The following is a 26,974-nucleotide window of genomic DNA, read 5'->3' as shown; positions in this document are numbered from 1 at the left end:
ACAGGGTTAACAACTCATGATGCCTGCTTAAACTCGGGAAAATCAATTTTCTGAGCTTAAGAGCAATTGTGTGTTGTTTTTTTTTTTTCTCACCCTGGTCTACAGCCCCAGGTTGAAAGGCTGAGGGTAACGAATAAAGTGATTGGGGGAGGGTAGGAGTCTCGAGTAAAGATAACAAACACAGAACATTGAATATGTTCAAAACACCAACCAAAAACAGGACTGGGGGCACTTACGTGTAACAGGCAACCAGAACCTGGACACCTGCTATTCGGTGATGGAGTGAAGGCCAAACACTCCTACTGCTTTTCCAGTTCAGCAAAAATTTCCCTAGGGACAAAGAGGAAGATGAAATACTAAATAAAGGCAGAGCTTGCACTCCTGCTAAGAGCTAGCAGAACCAGGCCTGCCTGGCTGAGGTCACACTTGCATGAAACCCAGAGAGTCCCCTCTCAGGGGGGTTGCTGGCCTTCTCTTCTACTGAAAACATCTGAGGGAACACTGTGTGGAGAGCAAAGGGCAGCGGAATAAAGCTGCGGTGATGGAGGCGGAAGCATCAGTAGGAACAGCCTTCAGGGAGGATGGTTCAGCACCGCAGGTGCCTGTTCATATACCCTACCTGCCCACCCATGATATCACACATTCTGACACTGAAATTCCATCTCCATGAAGTTCTGCTTGAGAAACAATTGAACCAGGTTGCACACACATACATACAAGGTTCCTCATTGCAGCGTTGCTTCTAAGAAGTTGGAAGCAGACTAAAAATGCATCAAGGGGAATGATTTAAGTAAATTTAAACAATTTAATGATGTAGGTAAATTTAAGCATTTCACCCTACAGGGCAATACTATGCTGGAAATGCAGATGATGATGTAAAATTCTATGGACATAGTACACTGTAAGATAACATTACAAAAGAGTGTTACTGGCTATGTTGATTTTGAATGTTGTGTATGAGCGCACAAGTGAAGCAGACAGTCTGAGAGAAAATACCTTCACATATTAGTTAAGGTCATTACTGTGTGGTGGAATGCTAAATCATATTTATTTTTCAAAAAACTTCTCCTGTGGTGTTGGATTTTTTAATTTTAATTTTACAAAAATGGCAGGTATTCCTTTCATAATCTGAAAAAGAAAACTACTATAGAAGTTTCTATTTTGGATTTTTTTTTTTTAATAAAGAGGACAAGAGGAAGAGTAGCAACATATAGAAAAGGCAAAACCCCATGTGGCCCACGAGGCTTTCCCTGGACAAAGCACTAGCACCGGTCCCAAAAAAGATTTCTGTTTTTACACAAAATTCTGCTGACTATACATATTATCGAGAAGGGGAAACAAATGCACCAAAACAAATCATCTGTCCACCTTACCTTTGTATTCTGTGGGTAAAAATCCCCCAGTCCGTACTATGCTTCTGAGAGCAAAGGATGTCCCTCCAAGACCCAAAATACAGCTAGAAATCTCGGCAATTGTGCCTTTTACACTGGGCTTATTAGTGTCTCCGTTTTTCTCATCTTCCAAATGGACATGTAAATCTACTACTTCACAAAGCCAAAGTGCTCTTTTTAAAGCACAGAAAATAGCAAAGTAACATACCAGTAGAACGCATGCTTCTCACTGAGTCATTTCTGTATTTTAGTTTCATCTGCTCTATGCCAGGGTAAGATATTTGCAAACTCATAGCAGAAGAATTATAAGGACCTTTGAGACCATCCAATGCAATGCTCTCATTTTTCACAAGAGAAAACTCAGAACAGTCACCAAGTGAGTCAGTCAGGACTAAAGCTGAGGGCCGGCCTCACATTCTACTGTTTATCACTTCATCTCTAATTCCAGTCAAAGACACAACTGTGTTTCCCCTTTCTAGAGAATCTGAATATTTCTGTAGCTAATGTTGACATGAATCAGACTTTGTGAGATAGAGAAACAGAGAGAAAAGCAGCAAACCTAACATAATATACCAGCTAGCTTTTCCAGATACATCTGAGAGATAGTTTCAATAATGGAAAACACTTCATACACTGCTTTATACAATCCACTCTCGATTCTGTGATAGAAAAAGGTAAAGAGTTCACATGGAGAAGCCATATGGGTCATTTGGTGGCATTTTTAAAAGGTATACTTTCAGACATGCATGATTTAGTGTTTTTCCTTTTTCTCCTCTCAAACCCAAGCATATTCAGTATAAAATACCTGGAAAATACAACAAAATATTAATGAGTAGAGAAAGAAAATATATCACACTATTCTACCAACAAAAGACAACCACAGTTAAAATTTCAGCTTAGTTCCTTCTTGTTTTTTTTTTCTTTTCGAATGGTTGATATGTATGTCATTAATATATATATATTAATATATATGTCATTTCTAGATTTCCTTTTCATCTAAATTACATCTAAGCATTTAAATAGTTAACAGCTATTTGTAAACATCCTTTTAATGTATGAACTGTATTCCATGGTATAGATGTGCCAAATTTTATATTTTTTTCTGTATGTTATGTCATTTAGGGTTTTGTTATTGAGGGCAGGAGGAGAAGGGGACGACAGAAGATGAGATGGTTGGATGGCATCATCGACTCAATGGACATGGGTTTGGGTGGACTCTGGGAGTTGGTGATGGAGAGGGAGGCCTGGAGTGCTACAGTTCACGGGGTCACAAAGAATCAGACACGACTGAGCGACTGGACTGAACTGATAATGTTATAATTAGCATTTGAAAAATAAACCTCCATTTTAATCCTTGATTATTTTCTTAATTTTAATTCCTAAAGTGGAGAATCAGTAGCTTAAGTATTATAAACATTTTAAAGTACCTGAAAGTTGGTACCAAATTTTCTTGTTTGTACTAAAGGTATATAAAAGTATTCATCTTATCGTACTTTCCCAATAATTATCATATTTTTAAATCTTTGTTCATCTTACTCTATTTTAATTTGACTCTGTAATTGAACAACAACATATATTTGTTACAAATTGTGTTTCTCATTTGGAACATCTACTCTTGAGGTCTTTGCCCATTTATCTATTGAGTAAGAAGGGAAACATTTTTATTGAAGACATCCAATTACATTTTCTTTAATAAATAAAATAACACACAACTTTTAAGCAAGTTAATAGCCTTTCTGAATTCACTAAAGCCTAACAAAACAAAACTCCTTGCAAAATCAGTTAAGAGACATAGAGAAAATAGCAGAACACTTTTTTTCCCATAAGTAAATGTTCTATGGGCTCCATTTAGTAAGTGATATGTTTGTGCAACTTTCTGTGACTGCTGATCAAGTGTCAGATTAACAAACTGTTGAAAATAAAATGAAAAGCTGGAGGATGTGGCTTATGAAAAATCACACTCTCTGTTTTAAAAAAATGTGCTCTGGTTCACACTGGTGGACTAAGAAAACCCATTTTACCTCCTTTCTCACCCGAAGTTATTTCTAAAGGATACTAAAAGAGCCCAGAAGTGTTAACCCATAACCACAAAGAGAATGGGAAGAAGCCGTTAGAAGGTGAGTGATTTCAATAAAAGCTTGTTGACTTAGAAGCCACAGCAAAGGAAACCACAACCTAAAAAGGGGTTTCAGCAAAGGAGAGAGCATACCGCCTGACACTACCCCAGAAAAACTCAATTCTCAGAATTAGTGAGTACACCAGAGAGTGGAAGAGCTGAAAAGAGGGTTACAAATTACAAGTCAGTATACACAACATAGAATTCCCACCCTCCTGGCTCTCCAGGTGGGTTGACCTAAAGTCACCACTAGGTTCAAGGCAGTAAAAATTTGTCTGGGTAGAAGTTAGACCATTATCATGGGTGTTAAAACCTCACTCTGGCAAGTTAAGATCCTCCCCACCCCATTCCCATGCACACACTCTAAATTTTGACCCTTTAAGCATGCCATTTACAAGACCCATCTACCTTCTGAGGGTTAGCAAACAGCCCTTATATTACCTTATTCTTTTACATGTAACTACAGATCACCAGAAATCTAACATGCCAAGAAAGGCCAGCATAGAAAATAAGACGAGCAAGCAAAATAGCAGAAAACATGACACCATGGAAATATGACAACTTAGGGAAAAAAGATACAAACTTCAAAAGAAAATCAGGGACTTCCCTGGTGGTCCAGTGGTTAAGAATCCAACTAGGTTGGATTCACCCGGTCAGTGAACCAAGATCCTACGTAAGGTGGAGCAACCAAGCCCCGGAACTACAGCTACTGAGCCTGCGTGCTCCAGAGCTTGTGTGCCAAAAACTAAAGTCCTCGCCGGCTGCAAGGAAAGATCCCGCGTGACACAAAGGAAAACCTACAGTGACAACTAAGATCCAGCACAGCCTAAATAAATAAATGAACATTTTCTAAAAATAATAAAATAAGTATGTTTAAAAGTAATGAAATCAGTTAATATATTTTTACAAAATAATAGAATAAATAAATAAGAAAATCTTTTTATATCCTCAAGAATCACTTGAGGAGATTTGGTAACTGAAACAAAACCAAAGGTATATTTAAAAGGAATAATCAGATAAAAGAAGGATCCCTCAGGAATTATGAGTTTGTACATAGTTGCTCAGTTGTGTCCAACTCTTTGTGACTCTTTGGAATGTAGGCTACCAGGCTCTTCTATCCATGGGATTTTTCAGGCAAGAATACTAGAATAGGTCGCCATTTTCCTCCTCCTGGGAATCTCTCCAACTCAGGGATCGAAACCATGTCTCCTATGTCTCTTGCATTTCAGGCAGATTCTTTAACCAATGACCCATGATTACCTAAGCAAAAAATTCAATAGATAGCTTAATGACAAACTTAGAGAAATCTCCCAGAATATGTATTAAAGGTACAATATGTGAGAAAAAAGTAAGATTATATATAGATGATTGATCCATGAGATCTAGATGTGGACTAATAGAAGTTTCAGAATGAGAAAAACAAAACTGGAGGGCAAGAAATCACAGAAAATTTCCCTGAGCTAACAGGAGGCATGAATCTTCGAAACACAGGAATCTAGTCAATGTCAAGGAGAATGAATTGCAAAGCGTTGGAAAACTGAGGTTACAGAGAAATTCCTAATAGTCTCCTAAGAATACCCCCACTCCTCCCAGAAAAGGTAGCCTATAGAAGCGGAAGGATCAAAGTAGGAGCAAGAGTCAGCGGTAGCAGTGTTGGCTGCTAACAGACAGTAGTGAAGATCTAGAAGACAACCCATCTAAATGAGACAAACATGGAGATCTAACAAGAAATAGGGAGAAACACAGAATATGAAATCCAAATATGGGGTGGCTTCCCTGTTGGCGCTAGCGGTAAAGAAACCGCCTGCCAATGCAGGAGACATGCACTCAGTCCCTGGGTCAGGACGATCTCCTGGAGAAGGAAATGGCAAGCCATTCCAGTATTCTTCTCTGAAGAATTCCATGGACAGAGGAGTCTGGCTACAGTCTATAGTGTCGCATAGAGTCGAACATGACTGAAGTGACTTTGCACAGCACAAGTTTTGGAAAACCTGAAGATATGACAGAGGCATGCACTCAGGAAAGGCAAGAGGACATCAGAAATTCCAGTAATATCAAGCACAGGTAAGCTTATAAGAAAGACTTAAAAGATATATTACACACACTAGACGATGGCATGATTTTGACAAACGACAAAGAAAAAGAATCCATTTGAACCTGACTCAAGACACAGGCTCCTTCGTGTATCACAGGAGTTGTGACACTGAAATCATAGAAACCATCTGAGTCGGTAGTAAATAATTTAGCCAAGTCATAATGATGCAAATCCTTTTCATTACATTCAATTTTGGAAAAAAAAAACACAAAGAAAGACCACTCTGGTGACAAAGCAAAAGTAAATTAAATTTGATAATGCAAAAATAATGGTATAGTTGAATGAGAACTGAAAGTGAAAGAGTGAAAAGAATAGTGGAGAAAGGGATGTGAGCACTCATACCTCATCTATGGAGAAAAAGTAAAGACGCTGACTAGACTGACAGACCATTTAAAAGTGACCTAGAAGTGTCAAGACCAAAGATAAGGAAGCAGTCTAAGTGTGCATCAACAGATGAATGGATAAAGAAGATGTGAGATACACGCATACACACACAATGGGATACTCAGCCATGATAAGAATGAAAGTTTTGCCTTTTACAACAACATGGAGGGACTTGAAGGATATTGTGGTAGGTACAGCAAGTCAGACAGAGAAATAGAAGTACTGTATGAAATCACTTATATGTGGAATATAAAAAATAAAACAAACTAGTGAATATAACAAAAATGAGGAGACAGATACAGAGAACAAACAGTGGTTACAGGAAATAAGAAGTACAAACTATTAGGTATAAAATAAGCTATTAATACAAGGATATATTGTACAATAAGGCAATATAGCCAACAGTTTATAATAAGCATAAGAGAAGGGGGCTTCCCAAGTGGCTTAGTGGTAAAGAATCTGCCTGCCAACGCAGGAGACAGAAGAGACGCAGGTTCCATTCCTGGGTCAGTTAGATCTTCTAGAGTAGGAAATACCCACCCACACCAGTATTCTTGACTGGAAAATTCCATGGACAGAGAAGCCTGGCAGGCTGCAGTCCATGGGTTGCAAAGAGTGGGACAAGACTGAGCACTCACACCCTACTGCACAATCGGAGTATAACCTTTAAAAGTGGTGAATCACTATACTGTACAGCTATAACACAGAATATGGTATATCAACTATACTTCAATTTAAAAATACATAAATTTTAAAAATTAAAAGTTGGAAGAGCAATGGAAGTTGCAAACAATGTCCTGTTATTAGTGGGAAAATGTGAAAAGGTGATAAATAAGATAAATTTTCTTTCTTATTAGAAAATCAGTATATAGCATGTGAAATTGATAAAAGATTAATTAGAAATATGCAGAGAAAACCAGGAATGGATTACAGAGAGTGCTCAATGGTAAAGAATCTGCCTGCATAAAAAAAAAAAAAAAGAATCTGCCTGCAATGCAGGAGACCCGGGTTTGATCCCTGGGTCAGGAAGATTCCTTGGAGAAGGAAATGACTCCCCACTCCAGTATTTTTGCCCGGAGAATCCCATGGACAGAGGAGCCTGGAAGGCTAGAGTCCATGGGGTCACAAAGAGTCAGACACTACTGAGTGACAATCACTTTTACTTGCATTTAGGAAGGGCAGTAATAAAGAAGGGAAAGGGTAGCATTATGAATTGTCCATTTTCATTATAAGTGTTTCTGAACTATTTTTTTTTATTTTTTTTTATTAGTTGGAGGCTAATTACTTCACAATATTTCAGTGGGTTTTGTCATACATTGACATGAATCAGCCATAGAGTTACACGTATTCCCCATCCCGATCGAACTATTTGATTTGCAAACTATGTGCTGGTTGTTGCTTTCATAAAAGCAAAACAAAAAGTCATAAAAGGAGCAAGTGCACTATGTCAAGCTCTTTTACTAAAAACAAAAATAAATAGTTGAACCTGGATGAAACTGTTGTTTCTGAGTGTCTGGACAACTCTGGAGAAATAGTGAGTTTTCTATAACTGGATTTATTTACAACAAGAAGGGAGCAAAAGCAGTGCATGGAGATGAGACACAACGTTTTTCTCCAACAGAACAACTGAACATTCATTCGGACTTAATGACAGGATGACGTTCTGAGGTTTGGAGGGTAAGCACATTATCAAATCAAAGATTTTCCAGTATCAAAAGGGACCCTTCTCTCCATACTGGATTGTCCCTGCACACAACCCCTCTCCCCTCACCCCCTCCCTCACAAGTCCCGTCATGATCTTAAATAAAGATGAAAACTGAACAGAAAGTTTCCTAGTGCAATTGCACCTTCTCTAATTTTCTGAAGATTGCTGCCTCCTGGCTGTTTCATATTAATATCTCCAAAATGTATAGCAAGTACATATTTTAATACCTAGCTAGGTACATTTCCCAGAAAATATTTTTAAATAAGCTGGTTGTAGGAAGGCTGGCAAGACACTAGTGGTTCGATTTTGGGGCTACCATGCCCATCTGTCTTGAAGGCCTGGCATCCACATTATTCAGAAAAGCCTGGGTAACATTACTGCACCCTGTGTTCACAGAGACGGCTGGTTCTGAGTTTAATTACAATCGCTAGCAGTTTAAATGATAGCTGCTGTGCTATAATCTAAAATAAATTGCTTTTCTCAAGAAGCCATGTAAGCCTTTGCACTGCAACTTAGCAGAGCTGCTGGCTTTATCTCATCTGAAATTCAAACAGGGTACAAAAGCTGGGCCTCTGAACTCCTGTTTTCACCTTGAGTGGCATTCTTCTACATTCCAGGGTATTCTTCCCTCCCAAACTTCTACCCTGGAGCTAGATTTATGGAAAGCAATGCTTGCATTTCTTATGCAAGTCATCATCTGGTTTTTGTTTTTCTATTTAAATCTCACACTTTGCCTGGGCTCTTTTGAAAGAACTGTACTGGGGGGGGTGGGGGGGGTAAGACTTGTTCTTCCCATTTTGATGGCGGGAAAGTTTATCTGCCACTATGAGCAAAGATAAGGGTGCAGACATCAGCAGTCAAATGGATGCAGGTAACTCTGTGTACTTGCATGCTAAGTCCCCTCAAGTCACGTCTGACTCTTTGTGATGCTATGGACTGTAGTCCTCCAGGCGCCTCTGTCCACGGGGATTCTCCAGGCAAGAATACTGGAGTGGGTTGCCATGCCCTCCCCCAGGGGATCTCCCGACCCAGGGATCGAACCCATATCTCTTATGTCTCCTGTATCGGCAGGTGGATTCTTTACCACTAGCACCATCTGGGAAGCCCAGACACTCTGTCCAGATGTATCCCCTTTCCTTCTCTTCATGGGAAAAGGAAAGAAACAGCCAGTGTTCAGAAACTGAAGCAGAGATTCTGCCTTTTCCCACCCTCACTTACTCGTGAGTTTTGCCCAAAAGTCCATGGACTCAAGCTCACCAATATTCCCCCGAGCACATTCAGACCAGTGCCTCTGAAGGGATACACAGCTGTCTCAGCATTCCTCTGACAGAGATGACTTCTGATCCCTCAGACGCCTTTCCACAAAGGCAATTAGAAAAGTTCCCAGTGCTCACCACATTCTTTCAGATTTAACAAGGCAACATAATTAACACTGCTGTTTTTCTGCCAGTCAACAAGAGAAAATTGCCCTTCCAAGAGATGTTTTTCATGTTTACAAAAATAATGCATTAATATGTTTCCCTTTCAGATGTTTTTCTCCCACTGAGACTGAAAGCTTGGTTTGGGGTGTGCTACGTGGTGCGTGCTCAGCAGCTTGGCTCTGAAAGGGGAAACTTCTTCATGTCCATCAAAAAGAACAAGCGGGACAAAAAGCAAAAGAGCAAGATGAACACTTCAGACCAGACTGAAACAGAACCACTGTGAAGGCAAGGAAGATCTATTTCTATCGCATGCGTGGAGGCATGCCAAGGGGGAAAGATGGAATGTCCCTCATGTGAATCTCGCAGTTCTGTTGTATGAATTCTTTGAACTTTGATAACCAGAGATTTAAGTACATTGGTTCTCCACGAGGATCCTTATGGGGGAACTAGGAAATGGTATGTGTGGTGGGCAGGGGGAGATGTTTCAACGTCCCAGTAATTGAGGGCAATATTGATATCTGGAGGACATTCTAAATGTTGCTAAAAGTTCCACAGTGTGTTATCTCCACACAGCATAGAACAGAACTGCCTAGAGTGCCAATAGATCCCCTTTGGAAACACTGACCACAGTTGGGAAGGCAAGATGAGCTGACTGCCTAGGTCCTGTGTTTGCTCATTTTGCAAACCCTGGGCTCCTGGCAGATAATCAGTAACTGAAGGAATCAACTAGTGGTTTAAAGAAGGTAAGTCACTTATTAATTCAACAAATACGTATTAAATTTCTGCTGCTTTACAGCACAATTTATACAATACATAGACCATAATCGACCCTCTAACGAAGCTCAAAGTGTCATTTTCTCCATAGGCCTTCCTCACGACCTCAACTAAAACTAGTCTCTAGGCAAAGAGAAAAAATAACTTATTAGTGTTGTAGATGCTGGAACCAAAAATTCTTGGGTTCTAATCCAGATTCTGCCACTGACTAGGCTTGTGATTTTGGACTAGTTGCTTAATCTGTGTCTTGGTTTCCTGGAAAGTAGGAATAATATTGCTGCTTGGGAACGAAATGGAGTTAATAATGATATACAGTCATTAGAACAGTACTTGACACATAGTAAGTGCTCAAAATTATATGTATTCTTGCATATAATTTTTAAAAAGAGTTTTATAGACATAATTTTAATGGAAAAATGATTGAGATAATTGCAGATTCATATGCAATTATAAAAAATAAATCAGATCCTGTGTATATTTTATCCAGTTTCCTCCAGTGGCAATACTTTTCAAAACCATAGTATAATAGCAGAGCCAGGATATTGACATTAATACAATATACCAATCTTATTTAGAATTCTCCAAATCCCAGTTTTACTTGTACTCATTTTATTATGTGTATCTGTATATGTATCAAGTTCAAAACAATTTTATAACCTGTGTAGGTTGGTGAATCCACCACAGTAAAGATACTGAGCAGATCTAACACCACACAAGGATCCTTCATCTTGTGGTTTTATGATCTCACCCACCTTTCACTTCCTCTCCCTCAGCTCCATCCCTAAGCCCTGACAATCCCTAGACTGTCCTCCATTTCTAAAACTTTGTAATTTAAACATGTCACTTAAATGGAATCATAAAGTATATAATTTCATCACTTACATGTGGAATCTAAAATATTATTCAAATGGACTTATTGACAAAACAGAAACAGACTCACAGACATAGAAAACAAACATCGCTACTAAAGGGGAAAGCAGGGAGGGATAAATTAGGAATTAACAGATACAAAGTACTACATGTAAAAACAAACAAACAAAAAGGCCCTGCTGTATGGAACAGGAAACTATATTCAATATCTAGTAATAACCTATAAATGAAAAAGAATGTATATTCATGTATATACATATATATATATATATATATACATATATATCTGAAATACCTTGCTATATATCAGAGACACAACAACTGTAAATCAACTATACTTAAATTTTTAAAAATTGAAAAACAAAGAAACCCTAAAAATAAAATATGTAATTGGGAATGGCTTGTTTCACTCAACACAGCTCTCTGGGGAATCACCCAAGTTGCTGACTACATGTATCAGTAGTTCATTCATTTTGATTGCTGAGTAGAATTCCATGGGTATCACAGTTTATTTAACCACTCATCTGTTAGAAACATCTGGGTTACTTCCAGATTTTGGCTATTATGAATGACGCTGTTATGAACATTTATGTAACACGTTTTTATGTGAACATGAATTTTCACTTCTCTGAAATCAATGCTCAAGAGTACACTTGCTAGGTCATATGGTAGTTGTATGTTTAGTTTTGTAGGAAACTGCCAGATTGTTTCCCAGAGTGGCTGTGTCATTTTACATCCCTGCTAACAATGTATGAGTGAACAGTTTCTCTGCAGCCTCACCAGTATTTGGTGTTGTCATTATTTTTTATTTTAGCTATTCTGACAGATGTGAAGCGATAGCTCATTATGGTTTTAATTTGTGTTTCTCTGATGGCTAGTGATGTGGAATATCTTGTAGTGGGCTTATTTTCCATCTGCATATCTTCCTCAATGAAATGACTATTCATATCTTATGCCCATTTTCTAATTAACTGCTTGCTTTTTTATTTTTGAGTTTTAGGAGTTCTTTACATATTCTAGATACTAGTCCTTTGTGGAATATGTGGTTTGCAAATATTTCTTCCAGCTTAGAGACTGTCTTTTCATTCTCTTCACATGGCTTTCACAGAGAAAAAGTTTCAGGTTTGTTGAGGTCCACTCTATTGTTCCTTTTATGGATTTATGCTTTTGGTGTGAAGTCTATGAATTCTATGCCTAGACTGAGATCCCAAGGCCTAGACTTAGATCTCTTATGTGTATTTGTCTAAATTTTTTGTAATTTTACCCTGTACATTTAAGTCTGTAATCCATCTGAGTTAGTTTCTGTATAAGGTATAAAGTTTAGATCAATGTTTTTGTTTGTCTTTTGCCAGTGAATGTCCATGGTCCAACATCATTTCTTTTTTAAAAGCCTGGGTTTCCTCCACTGAGTTGCCTTTGCACCTTTGCCAAAAATGATTTGAGCATGTTTGACGATCTACTTCTGGATCCTCCATTGTGTTCTATTCTGTCCTCTGCCAATTTCTTATTGGCTTCATTACTATGGTTATAAAGGTAGCTTTAATACTGGATAGAGTGATTCCTCCTACTTTATTATTCTATGCCATGATATAGCTCAGTTGGTAAAGAATCTGCCTGCAATGCAGGAGACCCTCCTTGGATTCCTGGGTCAGGAAGATCCCCTGGAGAAGGGATAGGCTACCCACTCCAGTATTCTTGGGCTTCCCTTGTGGTTCAATTGGTAAAGAATCTGCCTGCCGTGCGGGAGACCTGGGTTTGATCCTTGGGTTGGGAAGATCCCATAGAAAAGGGAAAGGTTACCCACTCTAGTATTCTGGCCTGAAGAATTCCATGGAGTCACAAAGAGTCAGACACGACTAAGTGACTTTCACTTTTACATAATTGTTTTAGCTATTATAGGGCCTGCATCTTCAAATATAAATTTTAGAATAAGCTGGTAGGAATTTTTTTTAGAAATTGCATTAAACCTTGGATTAATTTGGGGAGAACTTATATCTGTACTATGTTGAGACTTCCAACATATATTGGAAGCTCTTCTTGGATTTCTTTTACCAGCATTTTGTAATTTTCAGCAAAAACAAATCCTGAGTGAATTTTTTTAAGTGTGTATATAATATTTCATTTTCTTGGGAACTATCATAAATGACATTGTGTTTAAATTTTTGGTTTCTGCATGTTTACTGTTAGTGTATGGAAATACAATTAATTTGTGGGTTAATTGCTGAACCCACTTATTAGTTCTGGGAGTTTTTGCTTTTGTTGCAGATTCCTAGAGATTTTCTAGGTTGGACATCCTGTCATGTGACAATAGAGCTAGTTTTACGCGTTCCTTTCCAATCTGAATGCGTCCTCCTCTCCATGGTACTAGAACTTCCAGTACCACATAGACTGGAACTAATGAGAGTGAACATCCTTGTCATGTTCCCAGTCTTAGATTCTCTTTATCAAGTTGAGGCAATTCACCTCTATTCCTAAATTGCCAACAATTTTTATTATAAGTGAATGTTGAATTTTGTCAAATGCTTGTTCTGAGTTAATAGATATGATCATATCATTTCTTTTTCTTTAGCTTATCCATATGGTAGATTACAGTGATTCATTTTAAAGTGTTCAACCATCCTTGAATACCAGTGTTAAATCCCATTTGGTCATGGTACATAATTCTTTTTACATATTGTTGGACTTCATTTGCTAATATTTTCTTGAGTATTTCTGTGTTAAAGTTCACAAGAGATATTGGACTGGAATATCTTTTTGTGGTCTTTTAGGCAGTGTTCCTATCTCTTCTATTTTCCGAGATTATGTAAAATTGATCTTAATTCTTCTCAAAACATTTGGTGGACTTCTCCAGTGAAACAATATGTTCCTAGAGAGTTCTTTGTGGGGAGAATTTTAAATATTATCTCAACTGTTTTAATGGTTACTCAGGATGTCCATTTCATCCTGGCTAAATTTAGGTGGTTCATAGTTTATGAAAAGTTGATCCCTTTCTTCTAAGTAGTTGACTATGTGAAAATGAAGTACCTTGAACATGGTGGGTTTGCCCTATGGATGAATAAAAGAATGAATGAATGCTTATGTATATTCTCTTTGGGGCTGTACAATGGAGCAGACCTACCCATTAAGTTCACACTCCTGCAAATGAACACAGGAGAAACAGGTAAAACCTTGCTCAATGTGGTTTACCAAAACGTGGCTCAGAACATAGGCTCACCTGGTTGTCAGTTCCCTCAGGTTATCACACTAATTTTTCTGCTTCCAGCAGATCAGAAAATGAGGTAATGCTGGGGCAGACCTCCTCACATTACTTCCTTTATTACTCCCCTCAAGCCTGTACCCTGAACACACATACACACACACTTCAAGCATCCAATTTTTCAGAGAAGGTAGGAAGTCAGAAAGGGAAATATGTCACATTTTCTTTCTAGAAATGAAACTATCACATCTCCAATAAAAAATGAGTAGGAAACACCAATACCTAATAACAAATACCACAGAACAATATTACTGGGAAACCCCCAATTTTTAGAGCTCATAGAAACATCACTAAGGAGTGCATGTAAGAGACAGAGGGCCCCAGGCAGGCCATGCAATGGAATGTGAGGCCAGGTCCCCGCTGAGGCTCAGAAGTAGGAGTGATGAAACAGCAAGCAAGCAGAGACCTTGGGCAACTGAGTTCTTCCACTGAGCAGGAAAGGTTTAAAAACAAAGGCTTTAGGAAGGAAAAGGCTAGATGCCGGACTTCCCATTTAATTTAACAACTTTAATCTTGCATTGGATCAGCACGAGCTCTTGGCCTTTTAAGATCTTTAGGCACTCATATCTCACAGTTACTGCACATGTGTATCTCTGTTTCGGTTTTGATTTTTTGACAAACAGAAGTTTACTCTTAATGGAGTCAAATCCACGATGCCTTTCTTTTGTGATCTTTTCTTTTTGCCTCTCTCACTGTCATTGGGATAAACATTCATTTCCTTTCTAACTTTCTAATGATTGATTTTATACATGCATTGCCTTAATCCAGCTGGAATTAATTTCAGGGTATAGTGCATGGAAGACTATAGTTCTTCCAAATTGACTGCATTCTTTTTTTTTTTAACTGATTGATAAGTGAAAAATATAACTTAGTTTCTGGTGCAGTGAATGGACCCTCAGACAGAAAACCAAGGCCTACCTCAAGTGTCACCTTCTTTCAAAGTCCTGCATTGTCTGACAGTCAACTCCTAGAAATAGTTGCTTCATATATTTAATCTAATTTTATAGCTCTTCATGAATGAACGTCAAGACTGGCACCAGACGCTTCATTGCAGCTACGCAGAAATCCTTAATTCTCTACAACCACTGCCTTTGAAAACTAAAATGCTTTAGTATCTTTCCTCACTACCATCTCCAACACCTGAACGTTACAAATGATCCTCTTTTCCTGACCACCCACTCCCATACAGTGCACATGGATGATGGATAATACTTCTCAGGTGAATTATCCAGGCCTCCTTTTCTCACTCCTTTCCCCATATTCTTGAATATCTAATTGACAGCCAATGTCTCTGCCTCAGGAACGGAGGAAGCCCAATAAAGGGAGAAGGGAAGCTCAAATTACTCCATAATTTTTCTTTTCAAAAACTCTGAAAATCAACTAGGTAGGATAAGACTGACAATGAGATTTGGATATTACATAAAAATTTCAGTTTGTCTAACTCACCAGCTTCTAGCAGCATCACCATAGTTAGCCCTTTCCCGAAGATAGTAATAATAATGTATTTATGTATTGGTTGTACCCCTATACAATAAACCTTCTAAGTCTGCATCTGATGATTCAACCAAACACAGATTACAGATTGAAAATATTTCTCAAAAATTCCAGAAACTCCAAAGAGCAAAATCTGAATTTGCTGCACATCAGCAACTATTTACAAAGCATTTGCATTGTATTTACAACAGTTTACATAGCATTTACATTGTATTAGGGATTATAAGTAATCTAGTGCAAGCCTGCTCAGTGACTCAGTTGTGTCAGACTCTTTCCCACCCCATGGACTGTAGCCACTAGGCTCCTCTGTCCGTGAGATTCTTCAGGCAAAAATATTGGAGTGGGTTGTTATTTCCTCCTCCAGGGGATCTTCCCGACCCAGGGAATTAACTCATGTCTCCTGCATGGGCAGGTGGATTCTTATACCACTGAGCCACCTGGGAAGCCCATAAGTAATCTAGAGATGATTTAATGAATAACAGAGGATTGTGGAGGTTATATGCAAATACTACCCCGTATTTCATAGGGAACTTGAACACTCATGGATTTTGATATCTGAGGGGGGTGTTCTGGAACAAATCTTCCACTGATACCAAAGGAGTATAAGCATCAGGTTACACTCTTTACCAATGAACTACATCTATCTCTGTGATAAAATCTGATCTCAGCTTATCAAAGAGCTTATCAAGACCAACAGCATTTAGTAACGACACTGCCTTCCAAATGTGTCTGGATTAGAATAAACTTTCTTTGTACCATTTTTAGCTTCTACATGTTTGAATAAAGGTAAGATCACAGCTAAATGAATCCTGAGAAAGCAGTTTTAAATAAGTAAGATTAAGCAGTGTTCCATTTTAGAAGTAAAGGAAGACAATTGTTTAGGAATGTTCAAGGATTACTCTGCTTCTTTTCAACTCTTTATTGATTTTATCTTAAAGGTAAAACACAATACCTGGCTTGGGCTTTAAATACAGATAAACAATCTAAACAGGCTGCAGTAAAGTACATCATTCTTCAAAGATCACCTCAGAAAAGAGAAAGTGGCTCCCAACTTGTCACAAATCAAATACATTTAAGAAAAGCAAATGTGAATAGCAGGTAAGGATGGGGATCAGGGAGAAGTAGATTAGACACTTCAGATGAGCCCTTTCAGAAAGTTTTGCTGAGATATTTTGAAATGGCTCATATATCTACCTGGCCAAAGTTGTATCATTTCTTTTCTTCAGTGTATCAATGACTGTGCATTAGTAAATTATAATTCACCTCAAGTTTACTTTTACAAGGTGTATTGACCATGTTTATTTTTACTATGTATATTTGACAACCCCTCAGTTGTGGAGAATGTAAATGATCACATTCCAAAGCAAAGAAACAAAGGGTGAGACTTTGTGTCAGCAAAAACCTAGAGAAAACAGCAATCTTGAGAGATGGATGGGAGGAGAGATGGATGATGGATGGATGGACAGATAGATGAATGGATAGCTAAAATAACCACCAGGTTCATTTTTTGTTACGTATTTGCTCTACATTTTTGGGGGGAGTGCTACCAGGCTAGGGAGTGCTACAGAGGAGAACCAGTTAGAAATAGTTTCATTATGGAGCTTACAGTCTACCATAATAGACAGGGCGGAGGACTCAAGATAAGCAGAAACATCTAATGTGTCACCAAATTCTTTGGTTAAAGAATGTAATGAAAATGAGTTACCCAACAACTTACCATGGCTGCTATCTGTCATTACATACATGCCAGAGAAGAGGATAAAAGATCTACAACCTCTCTTTGACATGCTTTGGAGACATGGCTCATGACCATCCCCTGTAAATCCTTACCGATGCCCTTCAAACACAGGAAATTACTAAAAGATGCCACTATCACAAGTCTCTCAAGAACCCATTAATACCATCTGAACAATAAAACTGTCGAAGTCTTGCTTTTTCCTTTTCTGCTGTTGTCAGGTTGTTTAGAGAAGATCTAAATTAGATGCAAGTTCATCATATTTCCCTTCAAGGACACTTATCATAAAATCTGCTAATGTATATTTTTTGGCATATAAAATCATATTTGCTTATGGCTGATTCACATTGTTGTATGGCAGGAACCAACACAATATTATAAAGCAATTTTCCTCCAATTAAAAAATAAATCAAAAAATCATATTTGCCAAATCATTTATATGTTTTGCAACACAATCCTATTTTCATCTAGCAACTGAATGAAGCCAATCTATTGAGCAGGAAAGTAAAAGAAATCTTTATTGCCAAATCACAAGATGAATTACATATAATCATCTGGTGGAATGCAAAATTAGCTAGTATCAGTCTTGCAATTTGATTGGCCATGTAACTGACAGATTTTCCTGAGAGGAGGTCTCCAAAATACCATGTAATCTAGAGTTGAACAGTTTCCAGGCCCTTATCCTGCCCTTCCTGTTTCAAGTTGCACACACGGAATCAGTTATCCACAGAAAGCCCAGGACTGGGTTTATGGGGTAAACAGATTATGATCCTAACTTGCAAAAGATTTACAGTTTTCAAATGACCCTAATTCTGCCGAAACAATTTCTCCAGTCTGTGCATGATGGCTGTCCGTAACGCAGGTAGAATCAGTTCAGTTCAGTCACTCAGTCAAGTCCAACTCTTTGCGAAACCATACACTTCAGCATGCCAGGCTTCCCTATCCATCACTAACTCCCGGAGCTAATAAAACTCATGTTCATCGCATCAGTAATGCCATCCAGCCATCTCATCCTCTGTCATCCCCTTCTCCTCTCGCCTTCAATCTTTCCCAGCATCAGGGTCTTTTCAAATGAGTTGGTTCCTCACATCAGGTGGCCAAAGTATTGGAGTTTCAGCTTCAGCATCAGTCCTTTCAATGAATATCCAGGACTGATTTCCTTTAGGATGGACTGGTTAGATCTCCTTGCAGTCCAAAGGACTCTCAAGACTCTTCTCCAACTTAACAGTTCAAAAGGATCAATTCTTCGCCGCTCAGTTTTCTTTATAGTCCAACTCTCATATCCATACATGGCTACTGGGAAAACCATTGCTTAGACTAGATGGACCTTTGTTGGCAAAGTAATGTCTCTGCTTTTTAATATGTTGTCTAGGTTGGTCATAACTTTTCTTCCAAGGAGCAAGTGTCTTCTAATTTCATGGCTGCTGTCACCATTGGTAGTGATTTTGGAATACAAAAAAATAAAGTCTCTCACGGTTTTCATTGTTTCCCCATGTATTTGCCATGAAGTGATGGGACCAGATGCCATGATCTTCGTTTTCTGAATGTTTAGTTTTAAGCCAACTTTTTCACTCTTCTCTTTCACTTTCATCAAGAGGTTCTTCAGTTCTTCTTTGCTTTCTGCCATAAGGGTGGTATCATCTGCATATCTGAGGTTACTGATATTTCTCCTGGAAATCTTGATTCCAGCTTGTGCTTCATCCAGCCCAGCGTTTCTCATGGTTTACTCTGCATATAAGTTAGATAAAGACAATATACAGCCTTGATATACTCCTTTCCCGATTTGGAACCAGTCTGTTGTTCCATGTCCTGTTCTAACTATTCCTTGTTGACCTGTATGCAGATTTCTCAAGAGGCAGTGATTTGGTATTCCCATCTCTTTCAGAATCTTCCACAGTTTGCTGTGGTCCACACAGTCAAAGGCTTTGGAATAGTCAATAAAGCAAAACTAGATGTTTCTCTTGCTTTTTCAATGATCCAACAGATGTTGGCAATTTGATCTCTGGTTCCTCTGCCTTTTCTAAATCCAGCTTAAACATCTGGAAATTCACAGTTCACGTATTGTTGAAGCCTGGCTTGGAGGATTTTGAGCATTATTTTGCTAGTGTGTTAGATGAGTGCAATTGTGCAGTAGTTTGAACAGTCTTTGGGACTGGAATGAAAACTGACCTTTTCCAGTCCTATGGCCACTGCTGAGTTTTCCAACTTTGCTGGCATATTGAGTGCAGCACTTTCACAGCATCATCTTTTAGGATTTAAAATAGCTCAACTGGAATTCCATCACCTCCACTAGCTTTGTTCGTAGTGATGCTTCTTAAGGCCCACCTGACTTTGGATTCCAGAATGTCTGGCTCTAGGTGAGTGATCACACCATCGTGATTATCTGGGAAATGAAGATCTTTTTTGTATAGTTCTTCTGTGTATTCTTGCCATCTCTTCTTAATACCTTCTGCTTCTGTTAGGTCCATGCCATTTCTGTCCTTTATGGTGCTCATCTTTGCATGAAATGTTCCCTTGGTATCTCTAATTTTCATGAAGAGATCTCTAGTCTTTCCCATTCTATTGTTTTCCTTTATTTATTTGCATTGATCACTGAGGAAGATAGCCTAAGGAAGGAAGGAAGCCTAAGATAGCCTTCCTCAGTTATTAACTTCCTCAGAGTTATCCTTTGGAACTCTGCATTCAGATGGGTATATCTTTCCTTTTCTCCTTTGCCATTAGCTTCTCTTCTTTTCTCAGTTATTTGTAAGGCTTCATCAGACAACCACTTTGCCTTTTTGCATTTCTTTTTCTAGGGGATGGTCTTGGTCACTGCCTCCTGTACAATGTCATGAACTTCCATCCATAGTTCTTCAGGCACTTTATCAGATCTAATCCCTTGAATCAGAACAAGATTTACTATTTGTTTTTTCTGCTCTTTCCTCAGACTCTTCTAGTTGCAGACATATTAGTGACACAATAAATAATTTCTTGTTTTCTGTCTTTATGACTTTTATGCTTGCAGGTAATATGGAAACTTATTTTTGATCCTAAAACAGAAATCATGTGCAAATTTTCATCAGCAATATAAATACACAGCAGTAATCAGTCAATGATAATAATTAGATACTAACTTGTGCTGGGAACTGTTTTAGGCTCTTTTCATTCATGATCTCAGTAAACCTTTACAATTCCTATATGACATAAAATTACTGCCTGTATCCCATTTAAGTACTTTCATAAAGAATTCCACCCTCTATTTCAAACATAGGCAGAAGTTGGCAGAATAGGAATAGGTAAAAGAATAAGATTCTGTCCAGTTGGGAAAAAAACCCACAATCTTTATTAAGACTTATGAATTTTAGAAAGAGGGGGAAAATCCATTATGATTACAGAAGCAATATCTGCTCACTGCACCCAATTTGAAAATTACAGCAAAGGATTTCTTAAATCACATATTAATTTATTACAGAGAGAGAAACATAGATCAAGTTTTTAACTTCCCAGTCTTATTTCACATGTGCCTTCACTTTTTTCTGTTTGTCAATGTTTTAAACCAACTATAGACCATATAGCAAAACAATTTTATATCCTTTTTCATTGAAAATTATCTTTTAAGCATTTTTCCTATGTCAGTAAATAATAATTTTAAAAGGAGTTTCAAATGCTAACATATGTACCATAATCTAGCAATTCCCCAGTTTGCCAGAAGATTAATAGACTATTTAATTATTTTATAAATACTACATACAATTAAAATTTTTGTCTGTATCTCGATTTCCTTCTGAGAAAATTCTAGAAATGAAATTGCTGGAGCAAAAATCTGAAAACTTTCTTTTCTAGGGAGGCTGTCTCTATGGACAATTTCACCTCAAAAGCATTTACTAGTTCTAGGTAATAGCGTCATTTATTTAATACTTTCCAAATAGTTAAAAATGATTTTGCTCTGCATGTTTTAGATTTTTCTATAACTGTATCATACTGTATTCTCCTGCAACTTGTCTTGTAAAATTGTTTGCTTCACAGTATTTTTGAGATTCATCTATGCAAGTATGTATTGTTCTCATTCATTCTTTTTGCTTTTCAAAAATCATCTCTTGGACAAATATTTCATAATATGTATTCATTACACACTGGTGGGTATTTATGCTTTCTCGAATTATTTAAAAAAAAAAAAAAAGACCCTGCAATTGTACGTATCATGCAGACATCTTCTCCCTGGGCACACAGGTCATGGGTTATGCACATGCCTTTAACTTTCTGGATGATGCCACACTATATTCCATAGTGGCTGCACCAATTTGCTCCATTAATGAAACTCCATTGCTTCACAAGCTTACTAACTCCTGGTATTATTAGATTTTTAAATTTATCTTGCTAACAATATGGATGTAAAAAGTTACGTAAGGGTGATTTTAATTTACATTTCCTGATCACTTTTTAGGTTGCACAGTCATCCATCCACTAATTGGTCACTTGTATAGAATTCTACCTATTTTTCTATGCACCTTTAAATTTCTGATTATTTATAGTAACTGTTTGTATATTTTGTGCTAATTGTATGCTGTTAAATATTTACAAATCCAGGCGTAGCCTGCAGAGTGTCACCCTGGTGAACACTTTCCTAGTAAAATGGCTCTTGGTTTTTAGAATCCAAATTTCATAAGAGATATTTTTGCCAGTGTTCATTTGACAAAAATTTAGATTTATGATACCAACTCAGTACAAAAATTTTGACAAAATGATATACGGGAAAACCCTTGAGATACTTCCCAAACACATTCAGTAGACTGTGAGAACCACATGTGGTGTCCTTCCCTGTATCTGGTTTTTGTTTCTCCCCTCCCCTGATCCATGTATCATGTGAGGTATCATTTGCCTGAAATCTGTGTGGATTATGCCAAAGAATGCTCAAACTACTGTACAACTGCACTCATCTCACATACTAGCAAGGTAATGCTCAAAATTCTCCAAGCCAGACTTCAACAGTATGTGAGCTGTGAACGTCCAGATGTTCAAGCTGGATTTAGAGAAGTCACAGGAACCAGAGATCAAATAGCCAACATCTGTGGGATCATCAAAAAAGCAACAGAGTTCCTGAAAAATATTTACTTCTGCTTTATTGACTATTCCAAAGCCTTTCACTGTGTGGATCACAACAAACTGTGGAAAATTCTGAAAGAGATGGGAATACCAGACCACCTGACCTGCCTCTTGAGAAATCTGTATGCAGGTCAGGAAGCAACAGTTAGAATTGGACATGGAACAACAGACTGGTTCCAAATCAGGAACGGAGTATATCAAGGCTGTATATTGTCACCCTGCTTATTTAACTTATATGCAGAGTACATCATGAAAAATGCTGGGCTGGATGAAGCACAAGCTGGAATCAAGATTGCAGGAAGAAATATCAGTAACCTCAGATATGCAGTTGACACCACCCTTAGGGCAGAAAGTGAAAAACTAAAGAACCTCTTGATGAAAGTGAAAGAGAAGAGTGAAAAAGTTGGCTTAAAGCTCAACATTCAGAAAATGAAGATCATGGCATCTGGTCCCACCACTTCATGGCAAATACATGGGGAAACAGTGTAAAAAGTGGCTGACTTTATTTTTCTGGGCTCCAAAATCACTGCAGATGGTGACTGCAGCCATGAAATCAGAAGACACTTGCTCCTTGGAAGAAAAGTTATGACCAACCTAGACAGCATTAAAAAGCAGAGACATTACTTTGCCAACAAAGGTCCATCTAGTCAAAGCTATGGTTTTTCCAGTAGTCATGCATGGATATGAGAGTTGGACTATAAAGAAAGCTGAGCACCCAAGAATTGATGCTTTTGTTGGAGAAGAGTCGTGAGAGTACTTTGGACTGCAAGGAGATCCAACCAATCCATCCTAAAGGAGATCAGCCCTGAATGTTCATTGGAAGGACTGATGTTGAAGCTAAAACTGCAATACTTTGGCCACCTGATGCCAAAAGCTGACTCATTTGAAAAGACCCTGATGCTGCGAAAGGTTGAAGGTGGGAGGAGAAGGGGCCGACAGAGGATGAGATGGTTGGATAGCAACACCAACCTGAAGTTTGAGTGAACATGTTTGAGTTTGAGTGAACTCTGGGAGTTGGTGATGGACAGGGACGCCTGGTGTACTTCAGTCCATGGGGTCGCAAAGAGTTGGACACGACTGACCAACTGAACTGTCACTGTAACTGTGGATTATGCGGAACACTGTAGCTGCTGCTGTGTTTTTCCTTACCTTATAGTCTGGTTCTGAATTAAGAGAGGGGAAAAAAGTAATTATGATAGAAAAGAAAAAAAAGAATACTTTGGAAAGCAAACTGAGTGTCAACATAAGAGGCAGATTTCAGACCTTGCAGTGCTAAAAGGTCATCATAGCATCAAGGTGAGCCACCCCCTGCCACTGTGTGCTTGAACTGAAAGCATTTAAGAAAATATTTACTTTACTTATAAATATTATATATAATTATAATTTCTGTTTGTGTCTCTGTTTCCTGCTGAAAGATTTCTAGAAATGATATCAGTGGATCAAAAAATGTAAAAACTTTCATTTCTAGGGGAAAATAATTTTCTTTTCTATGCACAACATCACTGCAAAAGAATTGATGATGGCTTTCACATTTACCAAAGAGTTAAGAAAATCTTAAAGACAACTGCAAAGAAGGAAGCAAAGCAAGTAAGAAAAGTTACTACATACAAAGTAAATGTTTTTAACAACCATTTAATTGTTAGGTGCTGAAGAACACAATTGTAAATTTTTAAAATTCTAGTATCATAGGTTATTATATGTGTATTATGTGTATTTCACTATGTTTTACTAACATTTTAGGAAATTGGTTGGGAAGCTGGATTAACATATTACACATTATCCTTTTTTCTCAATTAAAACAATGGTTATTTGTCTCCCGGAAACGACTGTTGGGTAAAACATCTGATGATCAGGTACAAATTACTCAGATCAAACAAGTGATATCTATGTTTTTTACCTAATGTATTCTTTCTCTTTTGCTCTTTGCTTGATTCATCCTTTCCAATTCTACTCTCACACATTTTCTCATTTCATCCTGCCAACAACACTGCAAGGTAGTATTATACTATGACCGTAGTTTAGGAATGAGGACACTGAGATTCTGGGAGGTCTACAGCTGGCTGTATTCCTTTCCTGCCTGTGGTTGATATAACAAATTACCACAAACTTGATGCTCAAAGCAACAGAAACTGATATCCTCACAATTCTGGAAGCCAGAGTTCCAAAATCAAGGTACATTACTGAATTCTATCAATTTTAATGTTACTTTTTAGTTGTGTCTTGGAATTTGAAACAGATAATTATATCTTTTTAAACAGTACTGGTTTATTTCTTATGTCCATATGTAACTTATATTTAATTTTCAACTCAAATTTAATTTTCACCTTAATCATTTGGCTGGGATCGTGTTGAATAGTAATTAGTACAATGTTGAAATAGTTACAGGAATAGCAAGCATACTCATCTCATCTGTGGCAGTAAGGGGAATATTTCCAATGCATATCTTGCTATAGGTTTTCTGATATTTACCTTGTAATATGATTTGTATGTTCATCCTTTCCTAACAGGTTTCTGCCATGTCATTAGTGGTAAAGAACCCACTTACTGAATGAGTATTGTTTGTTGTGTTGTTTAATACAAAAGAGGAGGTTATTAATTTAATACTTTAGTTTTCTGTAGAATGATTTTGTTACTTTTTTTTAACAATGAAAGTTCTTAAAAGTTAAAAGTGAAAGTATTAGTTGTGTTGGACTCTTGCAACCCCGCGAACTGTATTCCACCAGGCTCCTCTGGTTATGGCTATTAATTTTCTGCTAAACGCAGCTTTGGTCATTTAAAATGTGGATATATAGAGTTCTCATTTTTCTAACCATTTATTATACTAGGATTGCTTTTTTTTTGAACCTAGAATTCCTTAAGAAAGTTTTTATTTTTTGTTTCTGTATTGTTGTTTTCCAAGTTGTTGAGCTTTGCATTTGAACTTCTATTATTAATTTCTAGTTTCATTTCATTACAGAACAGGTAGAACATGTAGCCTGTAAGTGTTTTATGTTTCATAATTTAATATGGTTTTCTTTGAGGTATAATATATGATCAATTTTATTCTAAATGCTTCATTGCTCCTTGAAGTATGACTTTTATTTCTTAGGAACAAAGTTCAATAAATATTTATTAAATCAGCTATATTAGATTATTAAAACACTCTATGTATTCTATATTCATCTGACCTATGAAAGATCAATAAAAGTGTATTGAAGTCTCAAACAACAATTCTATTTCTATCAAATTTTCTTTATATTTCTAACATTTTGGTTTCAGGTATTTGAGACTTAATAATATGTCAATGAAAAGTCAACATTGTCTTATCTTCACTGTGAAGCCTATTTGAAAATAAATATAATCTTCTTGATCAAACTTAATATTTTTATGGTCTTTGATTCTATTTTGTCTAAATATTGCCAAGATTACTTTTTGTTTCATTTTGCTTTTGCCTGATAAATCTTGTCCATACATTTAAAAAAATCTTAATGTCATTTTATTTTACTATATCTCTTCTCCATAGCCATGTTTAGATTTTGCTTGCTAGCTTAAATGGAAATTCTTTGTATTTTAATAGACTAGCTAAGTGATTATTTTATAATGAGACTCAGCTTCACAAAATGCTCTCACATTCACATTTGCTCTTCTCAATGTGTAAGGTACATGGGAAATGTCATTCCTACTTTACACATAAGAAAACGCAAACCAAATAGGTTTAATATATTTCCCAGCATCATTCAGGTAACGTGAGCCAGTGTAACACTTAAACAAAGGATGACAATGCTAAAACCATGGCGTTTTGTGAATATATAACATACTCTTGCTGAACATCAATATTCAGGTGGACTACGTGGTCAAAATATCTGCCCTTTTTTCCTATAGAGGACTGAACACTATTTATTTGTTTTGGCCTAAAGGATTTGTTGGGCTGCATTTTTATGATCTTATTTTATACTTTATTCTTCAGTGTTAATTTCTTTGCTTCATTCTTTTACCTGGTGGTTTAGACTGCACATTCTTTTATCTCTCTATTGATTTGGAAGTCATGCAACCTACTTTTATTTCTAATAGCGATACCTACCTTTATTTCTAATAGAATGTTAATATTTATTGAATGAATAAGCAAACCTTGTTGAAAGAATAAGCATTTGTTGAATGAATGTGTAAACCTTGCCTTGAACTACTAAACACTTGAAATTGCTGACTCTACACCTAGAAAAAAATGAGGATTTATCAGAATTTTATTTCTGGACTCTCTAAATATGATCTTAGCTTTTATTATTATTGGTATCAAGTATTAAAACATTACACATTTAATACTTCTTAAGCATAATTTTACATTACATGTTTTATCTTTCAAAAGTATGATTTTACATTTGTATACAGTGTTATAAAGTTATAATTATTTAAATTTCACTTTTAATTGGTTTCATAATTAATGGCCAATTCCTTAATATCATTTACTTCCATTACTGAATTCTTAAATTTGATTTCTCTCTCAGTCACCTGAACCAGTACTTCCTAAATTTCCATGCATGTAAGAATCTCCCTGAAAGACTGTTAACATGAGATAGCTGCAATCCATCCACAGAACTTAGCTTCAGGAGGTTTGGGGTAGACTGAGAATCTACACTGGTTTCCAGATAATGCTGATGTTACTGAGCCCTGAACC

General features: G+C 37.2%; 1 protein-coding gene across 4 annotated transcripts in view; it reads right to left on the bottom strand.

The window, feature by feature from the left end:
- FHIT (fragile histidine triad diadenosine triphosphatase) overlaps positions 1-26,974 on the bottom strand; it is a 1,485,355-nt gene that overhangs the window by 906,524 nt on the left and 551,857 nt on the right. For 3 of the 4 annotated variants that reach the window (XM_065933362.1, XM_065933361.1, XM_065933364.1), the window contains one exon: positions 237-330. The exons of the other annotated variant lie outside the window; for it this stretch is intronic. The gene's annotated coding sequence lies outside the window, so the exon portion shown is untranslated. The remainder of the gene's footprint in view (positions 1-236; positions 331-26,974) is intronic. 4 annotated transcript variants of the gene reach the window in all.

This window comes from Muntiacus reevesi, chromosome 4 (genome assembly GCF_963930625.1).
Source record: "Muntiacus reevesi chromosome 4, mMunRee1.1, whole genome shotgun sequence".
NCBI lineage: Eukaryota > Metazoa > Chordata > Mammalia > Artiodactyla > Cervidae > Muntiacus > Muntiacus reevesi.
This window is presented reverse-complemented; position numbering and strand designations above follow the sequence as displayed.